Source organism: Mandrillus leucophaeus, unplaced genomic scaffold (genome assembly GCF_000951045.1).
Source record: "Mandrillus leucophaeus isolate KB7577 unplaced genomic scaffold, Mleu.le_1.0 Scaffold547, whole genome shotgun sequence".
NCBI lineage: Eukaryota > Metazoa > Chordata > Mammalia > Primates > Cercopithecidae > Mandrillus > Mandrillus leucophaeus.
Window position 1 is genome coordinate 437138 of NW_012105886.1, and position 26721 is coordinate 463858.

Consider the following 26721-nt stretch of genomic DNA (forward strand, 5'->3'; position numbering starts at 1 on the left):
TCAGTTATCAGTCATATTGTCTTAGGGACCCACCTTATTCCATTATGACTTCATATTAAATCTTCATATTAAATAATTACATCTACAGTGACCTTATTTCCAAATAAGGTCACATTCTGAGGATCTGGAGGTTAGGACTTGAAATGAATTTTGCAGAGATAATATTCAGCCCATAATATAATCTCTTATGTCCCTTTTGAGCTTTAACATTTTATAATCCTAATGAAAAGAGAGGGAATATTACTCTTTGTGGACCCCAGTGTGGATTCAGATTCTTCCTCCTGTGTTTCTGTAACCAAGCCTGTATGATATGATCATCCAAGTGTTTGTTTTACTTATTTTCTTTTCTCTTTGTCCTTTTCTTTCTCCATGCATGATTACTTGCACGTAGTCATTTCGGTAGAGTGTGGTCACTAATTCACTAATCATTGATTAACTTCATATCCTGATCCCTGGGGCTGTCTGCAAGATTAATGAACTTGTTTTTCTTTCAAAGAACAGTGATCCTTTGGTCATACAGACCTTCTTGGAGGCATCCAGAAGTTTGATGGCCGAGAGATGCAAATAGCTTTGATCATCAGAAATCTCACCTCCTGCATACCTACCTTACTCATAAATCCCCCAGTGATGCTCAAAGGCAAGTCGGATTTAAGGTTTGCCACTCCTATCTTCACACTGTGGGCACACCAAATAAACCTTTTTCTGCTCCTAAGTGCTGACATGTTAGTGTTTGGCTTACTGAGCATCAGGTACTAGAATCTAGCTTTTGAGGTTCTACAACATTTCCTCTTGCACCATCCACATCTCTGGATGCTTCTATTTTGGCAACCTATTCCTTTTGACTTCAGATAAATTTCATAGCAAGTGATGAGGGAATGGGAATTTTAACTGCAGCTAGTCTACACAGTCTGTGACAGGTAAAACTGACAAAGACCTCAAAGAACGTGGTGGGCCACTCTTACAACGCCCATCTCCTGTCCTTGTGTTACTATAGACACACTTCATGGAATTATTAATATGAATTCATTTGCATAGTTAAGGAAATTGTGTTAGTTTGGAATTACTCAATGACTCCCCTGTCACAAAAAGATATGACCATAGCTCTGCCCACCTGTCCAAAGAGACAGTTTTCAGAATAGAAATGATGAGCCACTTGGTTGAGGCATCATCATTTGGCTCTCTTAATGCTTATTTACTTATCTTTTAAGAAAAATCTCTGCTTAGTTTGCTAGGGATAGATCCTAGGAGGTGCTGACAAAACACCTTTGGGAGTCCTGATATCCCTTAAGCCACCATGGTCTCAGTCAGTCAGAAGGTGGCTGTTGTGGAAGGAAGCACAGCATTCCTGAACCATGAAGCCTTTTTGAAATGGGTCTTCAGTGTGGTTGAGCTCCAATAGCTCTTGCTCGGATGTCAAAGGCATGAGGGGGATATCAGATCCACAGCTGTGTCTCAGAGACCTGGTTCTTTATGAACACAGGGTTCCCAAAATAGAGCAGCAGCTCACCCTTCACCCCCGCCCCAATCATCTGCCCAGTTTGTTGCCTTTATTTGCAAATAGCATTTTGAAGAGCTTTGAGCCATGATGATCTCATAGCCTTGTCTAAAATGTTGGAAGACAAAAAATATTTCTGCTGTGACATTCTGAAGTTTGCAGTTGAGCAATTAGTTGAGCAGTTTAAGTCAGAAATCTTCCCTCTCCAAATTGGTGTTTTTGCCTTGAGTTGTTTGGAAAGCACCCAAGTGCTCACTCTCCACCCTCTGTTGCCTTTTCATAAACCTAAACACTAGTGGTATTACAGGGGAGTAGACGAACAGGTTCTCTGAAGGATGGCCTAGCCATCAGGTGCAGGCACCATTCAGAGGAGAAGGCATTCACTGAATTTTCCAGCACTTACATAGAGCATCAGGGAGGAAGCAGTGCCTGTAGGATTTTGCTGGAGGAGATAACTAAACTAAGAAATGGCAAAAGGGCTCTGTTCAATCTAAGGCAGAAAGAGAGGAGGAAAGCTGAATATATGTAAGAGGTCATATAAGGGAAGATGGGCACATTGGCAGTCTCTGGAGTCCTTTGGTCCTCTCCACTCCTTGATGACTAAAACCAGGCCTCTTCCTACACTTCTGTGACCTGAATGGCACCTGTCCATTTTAGAGTTCCAGAAACTGAGTTCCACAAAAGGCTACTGGCCCAGAGTTCTACAGCTAGTTAGCAACACACCTCAGCCCAGAGCCCTGTCTCTCTGGCCCAGTGTTCTTAATCACTCTTTAAGAAGCAAAGAGAGAAAAGCCAAGAGAAAAGAAGGAACTACATGGAGGCTTGGGGTACAGAGGGCTCTGAACAGTGATTTATGTTGCAACCACCACTCTTGTCTGAGATGAATTTTATTGAGAACTTGCCACCCATATTCCTAGCCTTTTGCTAGGTACCATGCAGCACTTTCAATATTTTTTTAATTGATAAATAATAGATGTATATATTTTCAGGGCACATGTGATAATTTAATACATTCATATGATTTGTAAAAATCAAATCAGTGTAATTGGGGTATTTAGCACCTTAAACATTTGTCTTTTCTTTATGCTAGAGCCATTTGAGTTATTCTCTTCCATCTATTTTGAGATATGTAATAGATTATTGCAAACTATAGCCACTCTACTAATCTATCAAGCATGAAGTCTTATTTCTTTCATCAAACTTTTAATTTGTTTTTTCTATGTTTATTTGGACCCATTAATCAACCTCTTTGCATTTGCCCCTCACCCCTCTGACCATTTCTGGCCTCTGGTAACCACCAATTTACTGTCTGGCTTCAGCTCCTACATATGAGTGAGAATATGAGATATTTGTTTTTGTGTGCTTGACTTGTTTTACTTAACATAATCACCTCCAGTTCCATCCATGTTTCCATAAATGATAGGATTTCATTCTTTTTGATGACTAAGTAATATTCTGTTGTGCATATGTATCACATTTTCTTTATCCATTCATCCACTGATGAACACTTACGTTGATTCCATATTTTAGCGATTGTAAATAACATTGCAATAAACATGGAAGTGTGGATATCTCTTTGATATATTGATTTTCTTTCTCTTGGGTATATACCCAGTAGTGAAATTGCTAAATTATATGGTAGTTCTATTTTTAGTTTTTTGAGGAACCTCCATACAGTTTTCCTTTGTGGCTGCTCTAATTTGCATTTCCACCAACAGTGTATGAGGGTTCCCCTTCCTCCATATCCTAGCCAGCATCCATTATTCCCTGTCTTTTTGATAAAAGCCATTTTAACTGGGGTGAGATGGATGATATCTCATTATGGTTTTGATTTGCATTTCTCTGATAATGTGTGATACTAAGCATTTTTTCATATATCTGTTGGCCATTTGTATATATTATTTTGAGAAATGTCTACTCAGTTCTTTTTCTCATTTTTTAATTGGATTGTTTCAGGTTTTTTTTTTTTTGCTGTTGAGATGTTTGAGTTCTTTATATGTTCTAGTTACTAATCCCTTGTCAGATGGATAATTTGTAAATATTTTCTCTCATTCTGTGGGTTGTCTCTTTGTTGATTATTTCCTTTGTTGTGCAGAAATTTTTTAGCTGGATGTAATCACACTTGTCTATTTTTGCTTTGGTTACCTATGCTTTTGAGGTCTTACACAAAAACTTTTTGCCCAGAATGATGTCCTAGAATATTTCCTCAGTGTTCCCTTCTAGTAGTTTTATAGTTTCAGGTCTTACATTTAAGTCTTTAATCTATTTGATTTTATTTTTGCTTGTGGTGAGAGTTAGGGGTCTAGTTTTGTTCTCCTGCATATAGTTATAGAGTTTTCCCAGCACCATTTATTGAAGAGGGAGTCCTTTCCCTGTTGTATGTTCTCAGTGCCTTTATTGAAAATCAGTTGGCTATAAATGAATGAATTTTTATCTGGTTCCCTATTCTGTTCCATTGGTCTATGTGTCCGTTTTTCTTTTTTTGTTTTTGGCTTTTTCTTTTTTTTTGGCAGTACCATACTGATTTGGTTAATATAGCTTTGTTATATATTTTAAAGTCAGATAATTTGATGTCTCCAGCTTTGTTCTTTTTGTTCAGGATTTTTTTTTTTTTTTTTTTTTTTGGCTATTTGTGGTCTTTTATGGTTCCATGTACATTTTAGGATTTTTTTTCTATTTCTGTGAAGAATATATTTGTATTTTGATAGGGATTACATTGAATCTGTAAATTGTTTTAGGTAGTAATGTCATTTTAATGGCATTAATTCTTTCAATCCATGAGCATGGAATATATCTTTCTTTTTTGTGTGTGTCCTCTTCAATTTCTTTCAACCGTGTTTTGTAATTTTGCTTGTACAGAGCTTTCTCTTTGGTCAAATTGATTCGTAAGTATTTTTTGTAGCTATTGTAGACGAAATTGCTTTCTTGATTTCTTTTTCAAATTGTTTGCTGTTGGTACATGTAAATGCTGCTGACTTTTGTATATTTATTTTATACCCTGCAACTTTACTGAATCCATTTATCAGTTCTAACAATTTTTTGGTGGAGTCTTTAGGTATTTCTAAGTATAAGATCATGTTGTCTTTGAAAAAGGCTAATTTGACTTCTTTCTTTCCAATTTGGGTGCCCTTTCTTTTTTTCTCTTGCCTAATTGCTCTGGCCAAGACTTCCAGTATTATGTTGAATAAAAGTGGTGAAAGTGGGCATCCTTGTCTTTTTCCAGATCTTGAAGGAAAGGCTTTCAATTTTTTCCCATTCGGTGTGATGTTAGCTGTGGGTTTGTCATATATGGACTTTATTTTTTTGAGATATGTTCCTCCTCTATCCAGTTTTTTGAGGGTTTTAACATTTTAATTTTATGGAATGCTTTTTCAGCATCTATTGAATTGATCATATGAATTTTGGTTTTGGTTCTGTTAATGTGATGTATCATGTATTAATTTGTATATGTTGAATCATCTTTGCATCCCTGAGATGAATACCACCTGATCATGGTGAATAATCTTTTTAATGTGTTGTTGAATTTGGTTTGCTACTATTTTGTTGAGGGTTTTTACACCTTTGTTCATTGGTAATATTGGCCTGTAGTTTTCTTTATTCATCATGTCCTTGCCTGGCTTTGGTAGGAGGGAAATGCTGGCCTTGTAGGATGAGTTTGGAAGTATTCCCTTCTCTTCAATTTTTCTGAGGAGTTTGAGTAAAATTGGTGTTAGTTCTTTAAATGTTTGGTAGAATTCAGCAGTGAAGTCATCAGGTCCTGGGGTTTTCTTTGTTGGGAAACTTCAATCTGGTTACTCATTATTGGCATGTTGAGGTTTTCCATTTCTTCATGGTTCAATCTGGGTCAGTTTTATGTATCCAGGAATGTATCAATTCATTCTAGATTTTCAAATTTGTTGGTGTATAGTTGTTTGGAATAGTCTCTAATGATTCTTTGTCTTTCTGTGGTGTCAGTTGTAAGGTCTCCCTTTCCTGAAGATGGTTTTGATTTCCAAGGTGTGTAAACTATCACTGGAAAGGTTAAAAGATTGAACGAGTTAGTTAGGGAACAACATAAGAAATAGTCAAAGGTACTTACTATGCTTCTATTCCCTGCAAGAGCACTTTCTTGCTCCTGGAGAATAGCAGTGAACCAGACAGATTGCCAGCCTTCAAAGATCTTACATTCCACAGAGGTGACACTCCAGAACACAAAATGGTAATACATCAATAAGATAATTTCATGTACAATGAGGTCCTATGAAAAAGACAAATTAGAGTAATGTGGTAGAAACCTTACGCAGATAACTGAGAATGTGAGAGTGGAGAGGAACTCTGTGGAGGTGACATTTAAGTTGAGGTCTAAACAGTGAGGAGGGAGCCACGTGAGGTCCTGAGGAAAGGGCATTCCAAGCAGGAGGAACAGCTGCTGCCAAGGCTCCAGGGTGTGAACAGGCATCTCTGAGAGTGCGGGTACCTAAAGATAGAGAATAAATGGGACAGTGCAGGGAAATGAGGCCCAAGGAGCATGAGGGGTCAAAATATATAGGACCTTGGAGGACTCTGGATTTATATTTTGATTGCAGTGGGAAGATATTGAAGGTTTTTTTTTGAGACAGAATCTCACCCCATTGCTCAGGCTGGACTTGAGCCTCTAGGGCTCAAGGGATCCTCTCACTTCAGCCTCCCAAGTAGCTAGAACTGCAGGTGTGCACCACCAATCCTGGATAATTTTTGTATTTTTTGTAGAGCTGGGCAACACAATGTTGTCCAGGCTGGTCTCAAACTCCTGGTTTCAAGTGGTCTGCCTGCCTTGGTCTCCCAAAGTGTTGAGATACAGGTATGAGCCACCACACATGGCCTGGTATTGAAGGTTTTAAGGAGGGGAAAGGAAGGGTTTGGATTTAAGATTCAGAAAGATTTTCTGGTTACTGTGTGAAGGATAGGCTGCTGTAAATAGGGCAAGAGGGGAAACTGTGAGTGTAGCTGACAGACTGTTGCAGTCACCCAGGTAAGAGATGGTGGTAGCTGGAATAAATTTTAGCAGTAGAGGTGGCAAGAGGCAGTTACCCTGGTAATGTAGTTTGGAGATAGAGCTAACAGGACCAATTGGTGAATTAACTTGCAGTTTCCCTTCTGTCATTTATAGAGATGGGGAGAACTTTGGGGAGAAGATTAGGGAGCAGTCATGGAACAATTCTGTTTGGGCCACTTGATGTTTGAGATGCCTTTTATCTTATTATTATTATTATTAATTTATTTATTTTTTGAGATAGAGTCTCGCTCTGTTGCCGAGGCTGGAGTGCAGTGGTGGGATCTCAGCTCACTGCAACCTCTGCCTCCCGGGTTTAAGTGATTCTTGTGCCTCAGCCTCCTGAGTAGCTGGGATTACAGACATAAGCCACTGCGCCTGGCTAATTTTTATATTTTTAGTAGAGAAGGGGTTTCACCACGTTGGCCAGGTTGGTCTTAAACTCCTGACCTCAGATGATCTGCCCACTCCGGCTTCCCAAAGTGCTGGGATTACAGGTGTGAGCCACACACCCAGCTTGATATGCCTTTTAGAAATCAATATCTCTCAGAGTTCAAGAATTCAACCAGAGAAGTTGAACCACTAGAACATATATATATGTATGTGTGTGTATATATATGTATGTGCATATATATATAGTATGTGCATATATATATATGTTTATAAAACCCTTAGATAGATATATCCTGCAGAAGCTGGGGCCCTTTGTCCTGGATCTAAACACACACACCAGATTCAAGAGTCAGAAAAGCTGAAGAAAGATCCCAGGGAAGATAGTGCAGTTGCAGGCCCAACTGCTGCTTCGCACCAATGAAGTGAGTCAGCAGATCAGCCATAATATCTGTGAGCTATAAAGTGGATGCTGCTTTTGTGACCTTCCAAAATCTCCCAGGAATCACCTTTGTAGCCCATCCTAACTAAAAATACACAGATGGTCCCTGACGTCTGATGGTTTGACTTACTAGTTTTATTTTACTCTATTAAAAAAAGTTGCCAGCCCATTCAGAACACAGAATTCCTTATGATTTTTGACTTTATGATGGTGTGAAAGCAATACATATTGAGTAGAAAATACTTAGGGTACCCATATAACTATTCTGTTTTTCACTTTCAGTATGGTATTCAATAAATTACATGAGAAATTTAACACATTATTATAAAAGTGGCTTTGTGTTAGATGATTTTGCCAGCTATAAGCTAACGTAGGTTGGGCATAATGGCTCATGTCTATAATCCCAGCACTTCGGGAATCTAAGGCTGCAGGATTGCTTGAAGCCAGGAGTTTGAGACCAGCCTGAGCAAAAAAGTCACACCTCGTTTCTACAACAAAGAAAGAAAGAAACAAACAAACAAATAAGCCAGGTGTGGTAGCTGGTGCCTATAGTTCTAGATATTCAGGAGGCTAGGATAAGAGGATTGCTTGAGCCCAGGAGTTCAAGGCTGCAGTGAGCTTTGATCATGCCACTGCATTCCAGCAAGGGCGAAAGAGCAAGACCTTGTCTTTAAAAAACATATAAATAAGTAAGTAGGCTAATGTAAGTGTTCTGAGCACATGTAAGTTAGGCTCGGCTAAGCTATGATGTAGGTATATGCAGCTATATGTTAGGTATATTAGACGCATTTTTGATTTATGATACTTGCAATGGGTTTATCAGGATATAACCTCATTTTAAGCCAAGAAGCATGCGTATAAGAAAGGGAGTGCTGAAAAATGTAGTTTAGTCTAGCCAAGCTGACAAATTACAAATCCGCTACAACATCCATGTGGAGCTGTTGAGTGAATTGTTGGAAATATGAGTTCAGAATTCAGAGAAGAGGTTCAGGCTGTGGGTAGCACTTGGCAGTTATCACAAAGCCATGGTTCATAAAATCATGGAACCATATAAGATAATCTAGGGAGAGAGGTGGACAGAGAACGAAAAGAACAAAAGACAGCACCCTGGAGTACTTCAACATTTAGAGATTTGTTAGAGAACAAGAAATCAGTAAAGAATTTAAAAAGTCCAGTGACGTGTGAGAAAAACTAGGCAAGTATGTGTCACAGAGGTCTAGAAACAAAAGGAGGAAGAAGCGGTTACCTTAAATACTTCTGAAAACTCAAGGTGGATGAAGACCGTGTCAGGATTCTGCAAAAGTAATATCCAAGTGCCACTTGGGATGTCATCCAAGTATAAATACAGTACTGATCAAAGGGGTCATGGGTGACCAGGAGTGGAAAGAATCGTTCCGAATTGATTCCTGAGTTATTGGTGGGAAACCTCAAAAACCAGTTGATGTTTGAGAAGGGCCATGAAGGTCTGATAGAATTGAAGTATCCATGATGAATGTGATCTGCAGGGACTTGTTCATCTTTAAACATTTTCAAGAGCAATTTAAAAGTCACAAACCCTGAACCATCTACCCACAACCCACAGAGAGACCTCCCAGTCTCCTATGCATAGCTAAGAATAGCCCACTTGGCTGCAGTTGGCCTGAAATTCTTGCTTTTTGGGTTAAAACAGTTGGCCACTATTTTCAGTCTGACACTCCCTTTTACAAATGAGAAGAGATGCCACTGCTCATTGGAAGCATTCTCACTTATTTGCTGTTGGCAGAGGAATGTGTCAGAACCTGGACAGTAAGTCAAAGAGTTTGCTGAGAGGAATCACTTTGGTTCTCTGCCTGTGGAAGAATCTTGATTTCAGTGGCTCAAGAGAGACAAAAGCAGGATTAAAAGATTGTTAAAAACTTTTAGTTTATTTGGTTTCCAAGTCATCCAGAAATCTTCCAGGGAGCTTTTCAGAGAAAAGGAATCCTCAGTTATAAATAGGAAACACCTCTAATCTTGAGGGAAACCATTTCTGTGTAACTGAAGACTGTATGAGACAGAAGGAAGCAGACCCACCCTCCCTTATTCTAAATAAGTCACTTGGATGTACTTTGGCAAATGAATTTAGCACACTTAACTTCTGTTTGAAAATGCTGCGTTTTGAAGGATTTACAGAATGGCTGTGTTACGACTGGGGGTCAAATGGGTTGTTCTGTTATACATCAGATGTGTACTTTCTTATCCTTCTAGAATTTCGTGGGGAGAGGGTTCCTTATGATCACTGCTACTCAAAGCACGGTTACATGGGGACTTCCATGGACCCTTGGCACCTTGTCTCTGTGGGCCCCACCCAGCATAAAAAAATCAAAAATTCTGTTTTACAACTGCATTGGTATAAAGAGAAATATATTAGGATTTTATGGTAGAACATTTTCTTTGACCTAAAAATGTATTTATTTTTCTTCTGAAAAGAAAATAAAACATTTTTTTGTTGACCCCTGTGTTAGTTTCCTATTGCTGCTGTACCAAATTACCACAAATTTAGTAGCTTCAAACAATACAAATTCATGATCTTATAGTTCTGGAGATTAGAAGTCTCACTGGGCTGAAATCAACGTTTTGGCAGGTCTAGTTCTGTCTGGAGGCACAAAGTGGGAATGCTTCTGCCTTTCTGAGCTTCTAGAAGATGCTCATATTGCTTTGTTTGTGGACTCTTCAGAGCCAGCAGATTCACATCTTCAAATCTCTCTCTGACTCTCTGAATTCTGCTTCTGTCATCACATTTGTTTCTCTGACTCCTTGCCTCTCTCTTAAAAGGACCCTTGTGTTTATTTTAGGCCCATCCACATAATCCAGGATAACCTCCCCAATCTCAAGATCCTTAATTTAATCACATCTGCAAAATCTCTTTTGCTATGTAATGTCCATGGTTTCTGGGAACTGGAATGTAGATATCTTTGGTGGGAGTTGGGGCATTATTCGGCTACCACAACCCCTAAGTGTATCCTGGGGCTTGGGCTCTGTGCCCACTGTGACTAATAGATAAGCCATGCCTGCCTTAACATGCCAGTCCAGGAGGTGCTTGCACCAGAACGTAAAATGCACTGCTTCCTTCATTGAGAAAGTCTTATTGTGAAAAAACTTAGCGTCTCAGTGTATTCACCTTCTGGTGCCACCCTCTCGGCCCCTAGCTGACTAGTAATGAGTGATTAGTGGACTGACCACTGTAACAAGTTCTGTCTTAAATAGCTAAAGAACTCTTTCTGTGAATTTAATTCCTTGCTTCCTTTCCTGTGAGCATACTTTGTCTTCTCCAAAGTAGATTGTTCTGGTCATGACTCATGATGTTGAGGGGCAGGACTGAACTCTGGTCACTGCTGGACACCCAGTGGGGATTCCGCAGAGTTGACTTCTTGTTGAATGACAGGGTGGGTGGAGGGATGGATGGGTGGATTAATTCAAATTAATGAAATTCAAATATCAAGTGACCCTGGGCCCATCAAGGAAGTTGACTGTTTATAAGCTGGTCCCCAATGGAATTTGAAGAGAGTAAATGAGTAAGAAGCTCTGGGAGCCATGTGTTACGGAGAGGGCCAACTTTTAGTTGCCTGAGTTAGAGGCTGTCAGTGTGGTGGTGTCGGTGCAAGAGTATTTGCAGCTCCATCACCTTCTTTCTCCACGTGCATGGAAAAGGGCTCCCCAGTCTCGCGAGGCAAGCGGTAGTAGACTGGAACGTGGTGGGGAGCTGGGACAGGAGAGGCGGCGGCGGCGGCGGAGGTGGCGGCGGCCTAACGAACACGTAATTTTCTTCTCACTTCATGCGTCCCTCTCCATCTGACATGGCAGGTGTGCTGAGGAGGAATGGTGTGTGAATCGATTTGGAGAGGATCAGTGACACGGCAGCGAGCCGGGGCCGCGCCCCGAGCCATTGATCGCCTCCAAATCAATTTGCACACCGCTCCCTCGTAGGTCACCTGCCATTTCAGACAGGGAAGAGAACAGTGAAGTGAGAAGGAAATTATGCCGGGAAGTCTGGGGACCTTCTTTCAAGAACGTAGGGTCAGCCTTCAGCTGCCCTCCCATCAGCAGCCTTTGGAGGGGACAGTGCTCCCCAGCCCACGACCCACTCTGCCTTGCTCACCCCCGCCCTGGAGGGAAGGGAAGCCGGAGACTGGAGCAAAATGGGGCTGCTCTGAAAATCTATCAGCCTTGAGCTCACCTCTGGGGTTTGGGCTGCCACAGTCATATCCTAAGAGCTATTTTAGAAAACCCAAATTGCCAACAGTAATAATTTCTCCGCCGCGGGACTGGTTTTCATTTGTGCCTCTCAATGCACTTCACAATTAATTCTCACCAACCTCTGTCTCCCGCGAGCCAGGAGCCCAGGGGGAGCCCAAGGCAAGGCTGAGAAGCTTCATGGATCCCCATCGAGAGTGCAAAGGGCTTCCCCACTGGGAAGACACACATACACACACAAATACACACACACAGCACACACGCACATGGAGGCCAAAGTCTTCCTCAAGGAGCCAATGGCGCCAATCTTCTCTTTTGAGGGGAGAGAAGGGAAGGTGGTATAGGGGGTGGTTAAGGAACTAGAGGATGTCTCTGGCTCCTGACATGGCCAATAAGCCTCAGCTGAGGCAAGAGGCATCTACTCGCTTACCAAAGCCTAAGGCCTGACTGGCAAGCAGCTGGTGAGGACACTGTCCATCCAAACACGGATTGTCCTGTGGACATCCTGTCTTCTCTGGAGTTACAGAGGGAGTTGGGTTCATTGCCACCCTCACTGGGTCACAGAAATTCCAATAAGATAAAATGGAAGATGCTACCCTGCCTGAAAGCGCCCAGCACGGTTCAGGACGCCGATGGGTACTCAATAAATGGACACTACAAGTTGACTTAGTCCCCCTTCCCAAGTGGGCAGTTTAGATTCTAAGTACATTCCAGTTGGCTGAGCAGATTTTCCCAAGAAGTAGGCTCCTTACTGTTCCTGATTTCTTTTGTCTACCCCATCAGAAGCAGGATCCTGAACAATCAAGGCAGGTCCAAGAGAGAACTCATGGCAGGAGCAAAGGACATGGAAGGATGCATCTGCCCTGATTCTACAGAAAATAGGAAAACCGGCTAACCCACTTCATGCCTTGTGCAAGTCTGAGATACATCTCTACTGCCTTCCCCACTGCTAGGGAAATGCTACTAATGTTCTTGCTGCCCGGCCAGGCCCCTCCTGTTCGTGCCTCAGAGGTTCATCAGAGATCTATGATAGGAACTGGGGTTAGGTCTTGCATTTTTGGAAGTTATTGTTTATACATTAGTCCTTAAGGGTCCACTTTTGTGTCTGGGAAATGGCAAAAAAAAAAAAAAAAAAAAAAAAAAAAAAAAAAAAAAAAAAAAAAAAGGATTGTGACTCAATAAGCTCTCTCTCCTCTGCTCTCCTGATCCCTAAATCAGATGCTCTGCTCCAAGCAGGCAGGTGAAACAGGGTTCTTGAATGCTCACTGCACAGACCCAGCCACATACATGTGTGCATGTTCACACACACATGTGCATGCTGTCACACACACATGCACACACATGTGAATACACACATTCCCTTCTTAGGCCAAAGCCATGTTTTCCCAGCCAAGTTAAATTTTCTCCTCTTGGGGGAGGCTTTCCCAGCCCTTTGCTCTCCCTGCTGTTAGAACTCTAGCTTTTTCCATTTGCCATGCAGATTACATCTACTTTATCATCAGGAGAGACTCTCTAAGCACCTAAGGCAGCCCTGCTGCCTACACTCCTTCCAGCCCAACCTCAGGAGTGCTGAGCTTTCTGCCTCAACATTTTCTGTGACTCTGCAGAGCACTTCCAGGGTAAATAAATAACAAGTTTAGGGTTCAGTTTAATACAGTGCCAGGTACTCTACCAGGCTCTGATGGAGGCGTTGGGAGGAGATCACAAAAAGGATGATAGTGCTGTCCCTGCCTGGAAGAGCTCCACTGGTTCAGTGCATTTACCTTGGCTCCTTGGCCAGATTTAAATGCTCTAGGGGGCCATCCACAACAAGGCCCAACTATGCAGATATGCCACAGAATCAAGGCTCTGGTGATTGGAAGTAGCTTAAATGTAATCAATTCTAACTTGGTACATGGCTCTAGGTTAAATTTGTTGGAATAATTTGGACTTAGGCTAGAGGATGGGGTGGAGTGTTTAGGAGAGAAGATTGGGTTGGAAGGAGACAGAGCATCATTTCTGAGAGCTTCAACTCTACCCATGGCTTCTAAAATAAGCCAAAGGGTAAATGCTACTTTTCTGCTATCTTTCCGGGGTGAGCATTTTCTGAGACAAACATAGTAAGAGGAATTTATTCTATGGTAAGAAGAGTTTGGCCAACGGAGTCAGGACAACGAAGACATTTTCTGTCCTCACCGAGACTGCAAAAGCCTCACCTGCTGAACTGGGTCATTCAAGCTAAAAACAAAATTACAAAACAAAACAAAAAACCCTCTTCCTAACCAAGCATCCTTTGAAACATGGTTTAATTTCGTTTCTGTGACTTGTGGGTTGTTCATGTACTCAGGGTCCCCAGAAGGCAGGGACTTGGCATTTACTTACCTTTGGCTCCAGCAACATTTGCATATGGTACATACCGCAGACTTTTTTTTTTTTTTTTTTTTTTTTTGAAATGGAGTCTCACTCTGTTGCCCAGGCTGGAGTGCAGTGGTGCAATCTCAGCTCACTGCAACCTCCACCTCCCGGGTTCAAGAGATTCTAGTGTCTCAGCCTCCCGAGTAGCTGGGATTAAAGGCGTTTGCCACCATGCCAGGCTAATTTTTGTATTTTTAGTAGAAACGGGGTTTCGCCATGTTGGCCAGGCTGATCTCCTCCTCCTGCCTCGGCCTCCCAAAGTGTTGGGATTACAGGCTGAGCCAGGCGTCTGGCCGACACATATTATTTAATATATCTTTAGTTGTTAAATGCTTTGGTTTTGAGTAGGTAATATGTGCACATGGTACAAAAGTCAAGCAAGTCATGAGCTACCCTCCTAGGTCACCAGGGCAGGTACGGTAACCACTTTATTTTGTGACATTCCAGATATATTCCACGCAACTACATCACTAAATATTCTTGATCATGGTATTTTTATTCATTGTACATAGACAAGTCTGTCCATCTTCTACTTTTTCTGCTGGCGCCGGCTCAGTTGCCTTTATTAAAAGTGGTTCTGTGTTCACATAGCACTTAGTATACAAAAGAGAACGCACCGCAACAGTACAAGCAGTCGCGGCCACGATGACACCAACGTTCCCGCGGAGCTTGGAACCACGCTTGGCGGTTCGCACCTCCGCGCCTCCGGGGGCGCAGTGTCCAGCTCAGGCCGCACGATGGCGCCCGCTTCCTGCAGACCCGGCCCACAGTGGCGGCACAGACAAAGGCGGACGCTGGGCCTCCCCCGCGGGGCGGTGGAGGCGGCCGGCGCCCCGGGTGGCCGAGGCCGCCCCTGCGCGCCGAACCGGGCAGCTGCCGTCCGACTCTTTGTCCTGCGCTGCTCGCCCTTGTGCTAAAGGACAAGGAGAGAGGACGCCGGGCGCGGGCGGCTCCGACCAGGCATTCACCCGACTCCGCTCTCCGCTCTCACACCCCAAAGCCTGGCAGGCGCGAGCTGGGGTGGCTACAAGCGCCTGCGTGGGGACGACCCCAAAGGCCTGCCCAGGAAGCTTTCCTCCCCTTCCACACCTCTGTAAAGAATTAGCCCGGAATTCCGCACTGTGGAGGTTTTGCAGCACTGCCCTGATTCTCTATTTGAAAGGCTATAGGGCCAGGGTATCCCGGGTGCAGAGGAGACACCCATTTAGGTTGACTGCAAACTCGTGAGCTGTTTGGGCCTGGCTGTTCCAAGCGCAGCTCTGCAGGGGTCCAGGAAAACTTCCCTCCTTTCATGTCCTGGCACCCTCTAGTCCCGCAGTCCAGTAGAGTTTACTGGGATGATGCAAATGTTCTGTCTCCACTGGCCAATATGGTGGCCACTAGCCACACGTGGCCGTGGATCGCTTTATGTGTGGCTGAAGAACTGAATTTTAAAGTGTATTTAATTTTAATAAACTTGAATTTAGGTGGTCACATGTGGCTAGTGGGTTTTGTAGTGGGTCCTGCAGTTTTAAGGGCTCAAGTTGATCTGAGCACTTGAATATGTAGTTATGTTGTTGACAGTAAAATTTTATAAAGATTCCCATAAGGCATGGAGCATGTGCCTGTTCCACCCGAAAAGATTCTGGAACTAGGTGTGGGAGGTGGGCTGGGAAAGAAAAAGTGGTGCCAGCTGAGTTTATTTTGTCTGTTTGGGGAGATGGTTAGGGGGTGCCCTGCGTGTGGAGTAACGTAGCATGAGAAAGAAGGTAAAGATGAAATAGGTCCTTAAAATGCGAATGGGACTGCTTAATCTTTGATCTATCGTTACAGAAAGTTCGGGGCTAATCACTGTCATCTATTAAGTGGCTAAGTATATACATCCCACACCTTGGGTTCTTGGGACAAGATCATTCCACCAGAAACAATTTTGACGGAACCTGGGATCTTCTGTGGTCTTATGTGCTCAGGAGGAGGCGTGGAGGAGGGCCGGTGTCTGCACAAGCTTGACCATCCAGCCTGAGGTTATGTTACTGCTGTTTTCTCTGGGCATGTGATAAATATGAAACAATGGCAGTATCGTTGTGTGTTAGGGTGGTGTTTATCTGTGGGATGCAAAACAGTCCTGGGTAGGGAAACTGGGGATTGGAAGTGTTTTTCTCATGAGTTGGAATGTCTTGGTGGCAAGCCAACTTCTCACTCATCATCAGAGCAAAAGTTGAACCTAAAATTCACAAGTTACCTGCAGCAGCAATCATCAGGGTTCTGGTACCTCAAGAATGCCTTGTCACCTATCTCCTCCAAGAATGTAAACCAATCAGTGACTTCCATTTATTTTTATTGAAAATAAACACGTATACCTTCTTGTAGGTTCCTTGGTCTAGTGTATTGAATCTTTCCAATAAGCAATTCAATTATGTGACTGTTTTCTAAAATCTGAGGTGGATGCTACCTTTTAGCATCCACCTTTTAATCTTGCAGGTAACATTTGTGTGTGTGTATGTGTGTGTGTGTGTGTGTGTATGTATAGAGGTACATGGTGGGCAAGGGGCAAAGATAGACCAAGAAATATTATATTCTCCTTGGAGATTCGGTATACCCTTTTACCTATTCTAAAGCATCCAGAAATAGACCTGTGAGTGCTGACATCTTATTGCCCTACAGCTGAGATGTCCTGGCAAGGCTCCTTGCCCTTAGTAGGCATTCAATAAATTTTTGGTGAGTTTTATGTAAGAAGGGAAAATGGGCCAGGATTCCATATCCAAACTATCGTTGCGGGCTGTCCATCCATCTCTTTTTGTTTTTGTGTTTTCCCCTGGAGATGTTCCCGACCACAAATAAAGAACAAGGGGGAAAATAGTTAAGCACACCTAGAGCTGCGTCCAAACAAAAGAGGAAAGAGACTAAACAAACCCAAGGTTTTCTATTTCTCCCTGAGCCAAGTAATCCCTTTGATTACATCTAATACCTGCCAAAACCCAGATGGTGTGCCCACCCATCTCCCGTGTGATAATGCCACATTGTGAAATCTACCCATTAATATTAATTGTCAGCTAGAGAATCTGTCTGAACTACTAAAGCTTGAGATTGCCTTGAGAAAGCAGGCCCTGCTTTAGCAGGGATTTTAAGATAATTCTCATTCTTTCATTCTGTATCTCACATATGTAGAATGTTAAATAATAGCCTGAGAATGCTTTTCTAATTTCGGCACATGCCTGCCTCTTGCAATCCAGGTCTTAAACCACTGTTCATTTGGGGTCTACACCTGCTGACCAAAATATTACCTTAAACTGCTGTGGGCTTGCCAGTGACATGTAAGCACACACTGTTCACCATATAGAGAGAATTTTAACTCCCTGGGAGCTGTTTGAATTGAATGTGCCCTAGCATGCGATGCTCAACCGTTTCCTTTTTATTTTTCTTCCTCTCAGCAATTGACTTGGTAATCCTTGAAAAGTATTACAAAATCTCAGTTTTTTCAATTATTTTATGGGTCTTCCTGAGGTAGGAATGCAAAGGCAGAAGAGAAAGCCTGGGAAGAGAACTTGATGTGCAGGCAAAGCTGTCGCATGGCAGAACACAGGGACCTTCAGGGGCGCTGCTCCTGGCTGATAATCCGGTCTGTGATGTTTGATTTGGACTGTGATCATGAACATGCCCAGGTCAGCTCCAAAATCCGATCTGTCCTTCCAGATCTCCACAGTGAAATGTTTCAATGTTGCAGTTTCTGCTGCATTCACAGAACTTTTTTTTTTTTTTAAAGCCACAAAATTTTAGAATCCATTTATGCCTGAAATAGGTATGAAAATTTAGTAGGTGTGAGATTGAGTTTTTCCTCCGGAGTCTCCCCCCTTTATTCTCATGGGTTATGCTGCAATCGCCTTTTGACAGTCATTCTTATAGCCAACACCTTAAACTTTATGAGTAAATGCAAAATCCAGCCCACACAGTGTCTTTGTTTTTGCCAGGAGCATACAGGGCTTGTGAAATGAATTAATTCAATATTCTATGTTCCTCGTTCAAGGAGGTGGCTCTTCATCATATCTTGAGCTTGATGTCCGGCTGTGGCCAGAGCTGCAGCCTTGCTGGGTAACTGACTGACTTTGGCAGAGGGACACCAAGCAAATAAAAACTGGCAACGTTCTGTTCTTTTGGATTCATCAATGAATGTTTACTTCAAAGACCTGACAGTTCTTTTATTAGCAAATATTAATTTCAACTGAAAAAAACCAGAAGACCTTCATGGTGCAGCACGTTTAAATACACATTGAGATAATTTTTAAAACACCTATTGGTATGTAAAGCAACCTTCCTCATGAAAAGAAGTCACTGAACAAGTGGCAGAAGCCAGTTGGTAGGGCTAAATATTTTGATTATTTAATTTATTGCCATTATTTTACAAAACATAAAAAAAAAAAGCAATTGAATTGCAATTTTGTTCCTATTCCTGCCCAACTTTGCAATGCTATTTTATGACTGCTGTCTTTGGAAAGAGATAAGGGATGAGGCAGCAAATGGCTTTTTATAGAGAAAGAGGTGGGTCCCCTTACCTACTTAGTCTTCTGTTTCTACAGGGATGGTAAAGGTGAGTTAAGGCCCTCCGTGGGAGGAGACAGACCTCAGTGGGTGTTCTCAGAAGGAGCTGTTAAATGCTGGTGCGTCTCCACCTCTGTCCCGCCTGTGGATATTTTGCAAATTGTTTCTCTCAGCCTCCTTCGCAGACAGCGTCAGAAGGGAGGCTTGTAGCCTGGGAGAGGGGGCTGGCTCCCTCTATCCTTTCCTCCCCTCTCACTCGAAAGTTGCTTTTTGATGCCAAAGATGGGGACAAGTTGTTATAAAGGCACCCAGAAGGCAGAAATTAGCGCTTTTAAACTGAAGGTGAATCACAAGTCCTATTTCTGCCTCCAGGGCTTCTGTTCAACCATTAAAAAGACCCAAATTAACTTTGAACACATCTATTCTTCGCATAAATAAGAGTGGGAGGCACACCAAATCATTTTGTAAAACAGAAATCCTCTTGGAGAGTTTATGTTTCATGTGTGCATATTTTTAAATGCCCAAAATTCAGGTTATTATGGTGTTTGAGAGAATTCGCTTGCAGGATCAGACTTTAACATTCCAAGCTTAGCTCTGAGCAAATTTCTACGACTGGTTTAGAGACCTTTGAAAAATACACTTAATTATAACAAGGCAGCATTGTGCAAACATGCTAGGGTGATGTTTACCCTACCCCATTCTTATCAGTTAGAAGAAAAACAACAAAAAATATTAAAGAGCAAACAAGCCGAAATCAATGTGAAAAGAAAGTATGCTTAAATGAAAAAATATATGTGTGTAAATAATGTAAAGATTATAAAGTATCACCACACATAAGGTAATATGTGTGGTGATTTTTTTTTTTTTTTTTTTAGAGACAGAGTCTCACTCTGTCACCCAGACTGGAGTGCAGTGGTGCAGTCTCGGCTCACTGCAGCCTCTGCCTCCCGGGTTCAAGTGGTTCTCATGCCTCAGCCTCCTGAGTAGCTGGGACCACAGGCGTGTGCCACCACACCCAGGTAATTTTTGTATTTTTAGTAGAGACAGGGTTTTGCCCTATTGGTCAGGCTGGTCTTGAACTCCTGACCTCACGTGACCCACCTCCCTCGGCCTCCCAAAGTGTTGGGATTACAGGCGTGAGCCACTGCGCCTGGCCTGGTAACATTCTTATTATCATAATTACCTATAAGCCTTACAAGATAGCACAGGGCATGACTGGAACAGTTTCCTAATGTGTTGAAGCTTTCTGATGTTTCCTGTATTTATGTATTTAAGTTGCAGGACAATGAGCCATTTTAAACTTCTGTGTAAACCAGTTTCTATCTTCCTTTTATTCTGTGCTGCTTCAAAGAAATCTCCAAAAACTTGCAACATTTCAAATGTTCCTCATGAGAACTCTGGATGGTAAAGTCAAAATAGAATCATAAGTAGTTTCAACTAAGCATTAGTTTTCAGGGAACAGAATATCATGGATGGAGAAGGTCAATTTGAAAAACAGTGTGGGGTTTTATAGGAAGTGGCCTTATTTCTGAGTCTATAGGTGTCATCTAAGCTCCACCCCCCATGCCAGTTTATGCGATTTCTTCTGTAGAGGTTACCTATCTTGGGGCCAGGCTAACCCCTGCCCACATCCAACCACTGCCCTAAAGCCAGAGCCCAAGAAGCAAAATTCAAATGTCCTGGAGGCCTTAGGTCTTTAAAATATTAGCTTACGGTTCCCACTCAGGTGGGAATAGAACCCAGGGCCTTTAAGCTGATATCCTAGGGGTTCCAGAGGCTCCCTTACCTCCAGCACGGATCTGCTATGTTCTTATAAACACAAATGAAAATAGATAAATCTCTTTTGGTGTCTAATCTGTAGTATCTGAAACCAAGCTTCCTTTTGCATAAATAAATTGAGGGGGTAAAAACTTTGAAAATTACCTACTTCCTTTCAAATTAGAAAAACAGACATGAAACAGACTGCTTTATTTCATTGCCTAGGACCTTGAAATTTTTAATTGGCTAAGAGAAAGTTGTTTTAAAATAATGGGTAGGGCAAAATAAATACATAATTTGATAGTCTGTTAGCAACTCCTTTACTTATTGTAAGCAGAACACTTTCTCATTTCCCTTTGATTGTAAACAGAAACCTAGTTTATTAAGCAGAAACATAGATTATTAATAAATAAACCACTTGATGCCTGTAAAGCACTTTGAGGGTGAAAAGCCCCTACTAAATGGCAAATATTATTATTTTTATTGCAAGCTAACGGGAGGAAACTAAGCTAATGAATGCTTACAGAGCTTGGAAGTAGTCATCACACTCAAATTGCCACATACTGCAAACTATTAAACTTGTTTCTTAGATAGAGATGCTTTTACATTTTAAGTTGATACTTTTTAATTTTTGCCAAGGATGAAAAGCAATGCTTATGGGCCTGTAATTTAAATAAGAATAACTCAAGGGTATAATCACTTTTTAGTTGAACTAGAAGTTGTCTAAAAGAGAAACTATTTTTGAAAGTACAGCTAGCAAAAGAAGATAAAAATAAAAGACCAAAACTAATTTTCTGAGTTAAATCTCAGAAATATAGCTATTTATGAATATCTCTTCCCTTGAGTAATATCATATGCATGTACCAATTTACATTAAAATAATACCCTAAACAGGTAAAGTGAAGCCTGATGTTTCAAGGTTCAGGCTGAAAGGTATTTTTTTTCGTGCCATGACTCTTTGGCATTTGGCCTTGATACTGTGGTGTAAGACACTGATATGTAAGACAAATGAAAGCTTTTACTGTTTGATAGTTGAAATAGGGAAGAATATAAAAATAATACCAAGTCATAATTAAGACTGGAAGTAAGAATTTAAGTCTGATATTCCTAACATTTTTCTAAAGTAAGACTATAGGTATTCAATTTTGATACCATAGGTATTCAATTTTGTTATCTTCCCATGTACTATATATTTCTATGTATTACCTAAAATTTGCTGATATGCATGTGAACATGTGTTTATATAACTGGATCCACACATTTTGCTCATTCTTATTAAGAGATTTTATTTAAACAACAACAAACAATTTTAACAGACACTTGTAAACATACAGTAGAAATTCCTTTGTTTAAATCTAACACAAATATGTATTTTAACTAAATCCTGTAGGAGAAATTTTTGAGTTACTTGAGATTTTCCTTACTAACATGTCAAAGCAGTCTTCATTCTCAAGAGAACTAGGTTCTGATCTGGGATCACAGCTAAGGTGTGCTAAGAAGAAGGCATTTAAAGACAATTGTTTTGTCTCTCCACCCTCCCACCCCTCTAAACACACACACACATTCCAGGCGTTTAAAACTGACACCAATTATGTTCCATGCCCAGGACTGAAAAACAAAATCTCCTCCTGTATGACAAGATTCAGCCTGCAGTGATTTTAGCAGCCAAGATACAAGATTTTTAAATTAGGGCCTTCAGTATATTAGCAGAGCCATATTAAAACAATGCTGGCAGCCCTTATGATGATACAGGGTAATTTTCTAATTAGCAGAAGGCTATTTGAAATGCAGCATGGTGTCCCATTTTTCATACTGTTATCTTCTACTGGATAGAACTAGAAAAGTAAGACAAAAGCCATGAAACTTCATGGTTAAATTTCTGTAAGTTGGTCTCTCCAGCCCTGTAAAAACAGAATCTAATTTTAAAGGATTTTTAATTTACAAAACTTAGCTTTGTTGCACCAGGGATGTGTTAAAAACCAGCTCACCATCCAACCAGTTAACAGATAGCAATTGCTACTCTTTAATCATTTGATTTTAGGTAACATTTAAAAATTTATAATGGCGTGTATTATTCATCCTTGTTTTCTCAATATCTCTATTTGGGTTCATTTTTTAAAAGAAGATTCAGCAAAAGGTTGTGTGTATAGTGGATGCTGAATGAATATGACTGTATAGTGGGAAGGCTTAGATATCTTCAAATGTTTCTTTCTAGAGGTAGAGAAGAGGGATTTTCTTCATAAATTTGAGTCCTACCTTTTGGCAAATTGGGTCAAAGGAAAGGGTAAGGGTTAGAGGTAAAAACTTTTGGGGCCCCCACAGGGAAGAATGAATTAGGTTCTTAGACAGTCCAAATATAGAAGCATTCAAAGAGTAGACTTTCTATGAGAAGATTCAGCCATCCTGTGTATGTAAATAGAAATCACTGTCAGAAGCATCATCGTCAATTATGGAGGAGAAGGTGGTGAATATTTCATTCCTGGTGAGATCCAAATCACTTCATTTGCATATGGGCCACTTCCTCTGCAGATTGGCAAATAGAAAAATAAGTTGAAGGGCAGAGAACAACTTGCTTCAAGCCACTCTCTAAATTGCCTCCAGCTTTCAATTTTTTCAAAGAGCGTGTCACCCACCACCCCTACTCCAAAACCTCTCATGACTTTCCATTGCCTACAGATTCAGGTCAAGACTGTGAATAATGACATTCCAGGTTCTCCCCAGACTTGCCCCAACCTCCCTTTGCAGGCATCTTCCTGTCACGCCATTGTGCTTCAGCTACACCAGGCAACTTGCAGCCCCCAAACTCACCAAGCCTGCCTGAGCTGCTTGCTCTCGGGTCAGCCAGGACTTCCACTCTGAGTGCTCTTCTCACATCTTCCCATGTGGTAAAGGCCTACTCATTCCTCCCTAGCAGCTGAAAATTCTCCCGCTTTGGGACACCTCCCTGACCTCTTGTCTATTGCCTGTTCCCCAGTCAGACTTGTATGTGAGTCCCTCCCCTGGACTCTGATCCATTCCACAACATGGACCTTTTCTTGTTGTTAACTTGTCTTCGGTTCCCTCAACATCTGACACAGGTTTCTGATACTCAGAAGCACCTGGTATTGAGCTGACTCTAAATAAGGGACCTGCCTATTTCACATTATATACAGTATTCAATATTCTATATGTTTAGGGAGATTGTTTATGAATGAAAAATCAAAACAAAAGTAGCAGTGCCATGTTCAAGGAAATATACTTTGAGTAGAAAGAGAGCAGTTGATGTTCAAGGTCATCTGGAAGCATTTTTTGACCAGTTAGTTCTTCATTTTCTTCTACCCAACTCCAACATGATGAAGCAACGTCCTCATCATTCCGGGGGCCTAGGAATTTACACCCTCATTTTTACCTGAACTGAAACTGAACAGTGACGGTGATAGGCATGACAACATGACATCATTTGGCTCACTCTTCCCTCCCCCTGGCAAAGGGTGATTATTGTAGACACAACTTATGAAGTTCTGGCTTTTTGATCATGGTGCCAATGTCTCTTTGTAAGAAAAATGAGGCATCCCCTCCTCCCTAGGCAGTCAGAGTTTTCTTCTCTTAAAGAAGAAAACAAAAACAAAAACAAAAACGAAAGAAAAATACATCATATTATTCTGTGAGTAACAGAATTGGATTTCTTTATTTTTAGGATGCTTGAAAATCAACTTGCATTATCTGTCATGTGGAAGCCTGGGATATGGTTTTAAAAACAGGAGACTTACCTCTCCATCAGATCTTCTATTACACCCCCTGTACTAATGGCTCCTGGCTCATTATCTTCATTGCTCGAATGCTTACAACTTGGTACATCCTAGATGATCTGTATTCTGCTGTTTATTCTACTGGGGGAATAGTAAGTTCCACTGGGTCCTGGATGCCAGACCATCAGCAACTGCTTTCAATAGCCCTGGATGGCAGATCCACCTACCTACTTTCTTTCCCACGAAAAGATAAGATAATTGTTTATCATAATTCTTTGTATCTATATATCTATTTGATAGTTGTGCTTTTCCCTCCAAGTCTGGATTCATGGAGGCTTTTTTTCTGCCCCCCCCCACCGCCCCGCTCCCAGAGGATACTTTGAATGTTCTTACAGGTCTCTGGCATAGTTGACACCGAGGACCAAATTAGGGTTAATGCACAATGCAGTCTACTTTATCATATCAACCCAGGGACTTAGAGTCCTGATAAACAAAGCTAAGCAGATTTGCACAATATGTGGGAAAAGCACTAGAACCTGAATCTTTTGATAGAACATATGTAAGTAATTACGAAAAAAATAATTGCACGTTTGAGAAGGTGGACTCACCAGGCAGTTGTTGAACTATAAAAATGCATTAAGTGTAGTCAGTTTCTTTTTTAAATTATTCAGGAATGTTGTTTATGTTATCATGAAAAAAAAGAGGTGAGAAAATATATTCGGCAATTTTTGGTTTTCCCCCATTTGAGCAGATGGCGATTCGTAGTTCAAAATTTGTAACTCAAATTATTTCACATTTTTATTAATCAGTACAATATGTTTTTAAAACAACAAACTGCACTTAGAAATATCAGTGTAAGTTCCCCAATTCTCCTAGTTCCATCAGAGAGCAGTTTGAGAATTAGAGATTTTGTTAGCAATACTGGGAAACAGGGCATTCTAGTTCAGTGTTTCAATAGTAATTATTTTTATTCCAGTGTTCAAAGTGTCTTATATGGGGGAGGGGCAGTTGAAAATAGTACAGAAAATTGCCATGGGGAGCTGTAAAAAGCTGGGAGAATCTGTTTCAAGATGTTTGCTTTTTTGGTAGAACAAAAAGTGCATTTTGTTAGAGACAAATATTTTTGTGATAAAAAAACATTTTATGTGAAGTGTAGATTGGACTTTTAATATAAAAAAGAAATGTTAAGACATTCTATTTTCGGAAGGTTTGGCGTCTTAGAATGAAAGCTGTTAGAACTGCATATATTGGAATGTTCTCACAACTGTTGTCGTCCTATGTTCCTCTCCAAACCTGTTAAATTACATGAGTGTAGAAATAAGGGAGCTTTTTTATTATTATTAATTGACACTCATTTTTAGCTGGCATGTGCTGGCAGGTCTTTCCAGACAAACCTCAGACCGTACAAGGCAGAGCTTCAATCTGAAAGTTTGGGGACTATTCCTAAAGCTCTGTAACATGGAAGCTAGGAAGTGTAATATTAAAGTGATAAACATCTTAGATTCAGTGTAATTCACAGTTTCTTTCATTCTTTTTACTATCTATAGATCTAAATCAAAACAAATTCCATAAAAGAGGGGGTTATTTTCAAGCACATTTTCCTTCAGAGAGCTCTTGAATATTTTATCATATCTATTTCTATACATATGCTATACGTTTCTAGATCCATGCTGAACAAAATCCAAGGTGATGATATAAAAAAAATGAGACTATGACATTAGAATTCCTAGGAGATACAAAGTTAGCCCTTGTAAATGAAATAAACTTTGTTTTGGCAATTAAGGAATATACAGGGATATTAAGTCAAAGAACAATATGTCTGAACTATTAAATTGGCTTTTTCCAGGAGGTTATTAAAAATGTATTTCAAATTACCAGAGTGGCAGGAAAAAATAAAAAATAATAACTTAAAAACGGTTACATTTTCCTTCGTTCTTGAGAAGGCATATTAGATTTCATAGAACGTGATTTCTAAGTAGAGTCTTTTCAAGCAAATATCCACTCTAGGATGCACCAGAGGTTCACGCTGCCCCTCACTTCCCCACCAGTTCCAAATAGTGAGAGCTTTTGAGCTGTCACTACAACAAACTATGAATGGGTGAGCACTTCAACTGTTGTCTGGCAATGGGAATATATGGATTTTCCGGGTGTCCCTCCAATTGTGCAGAACCCCGGGATTCAGGCAAGCTCTTCACAAGGTCAAACAAAAACCAGACCCGGATCACGGTGCCGCTCAGGATCAAATGGGGCACGAAGTATAAGCTTATGATGTGAGGATGGAATCTCTGGTGACTGAACAGCGTCTGCGTCCTCAAATGGTTAATTCCCCAAGGCTGTCATATTGCATAAACAGATCTTCCTTTAATAAAATTAATTAGGTTCTGAGCTTTATAGGGTGATGCCCACTGACCCTTTACATGCCTATTGTTCCTAGATTCAAGAGAAAGAAAAAAAAAGAGAGGCTGCCCAGTAGACAAGAGAGAGACCCAAGTTGAAAGATTAGAGATCTCAAGTAGGATCTGGGAGGGAGTGGAGGAAGCTAGGTAACGTTTGCTTTTGAACCGAACTGGGAAAAAAAAAATCCCCAGGAAAAAACAACAGCGTGGTGGTGGGGTTTTGTTAATTTCGCTTTTTTTTTTTTTTTTTTTTTTCATCTTGTTTTTTTTGAGACAGAGTTTTGCTCTTTTTGCACGCGCCACGAAATTCAGGCTGCGTTTAGTTCCTGAGAAACATCCAGAGTAATTGCAGATTGCGGAGACGCACAGCGTTAGTTCAA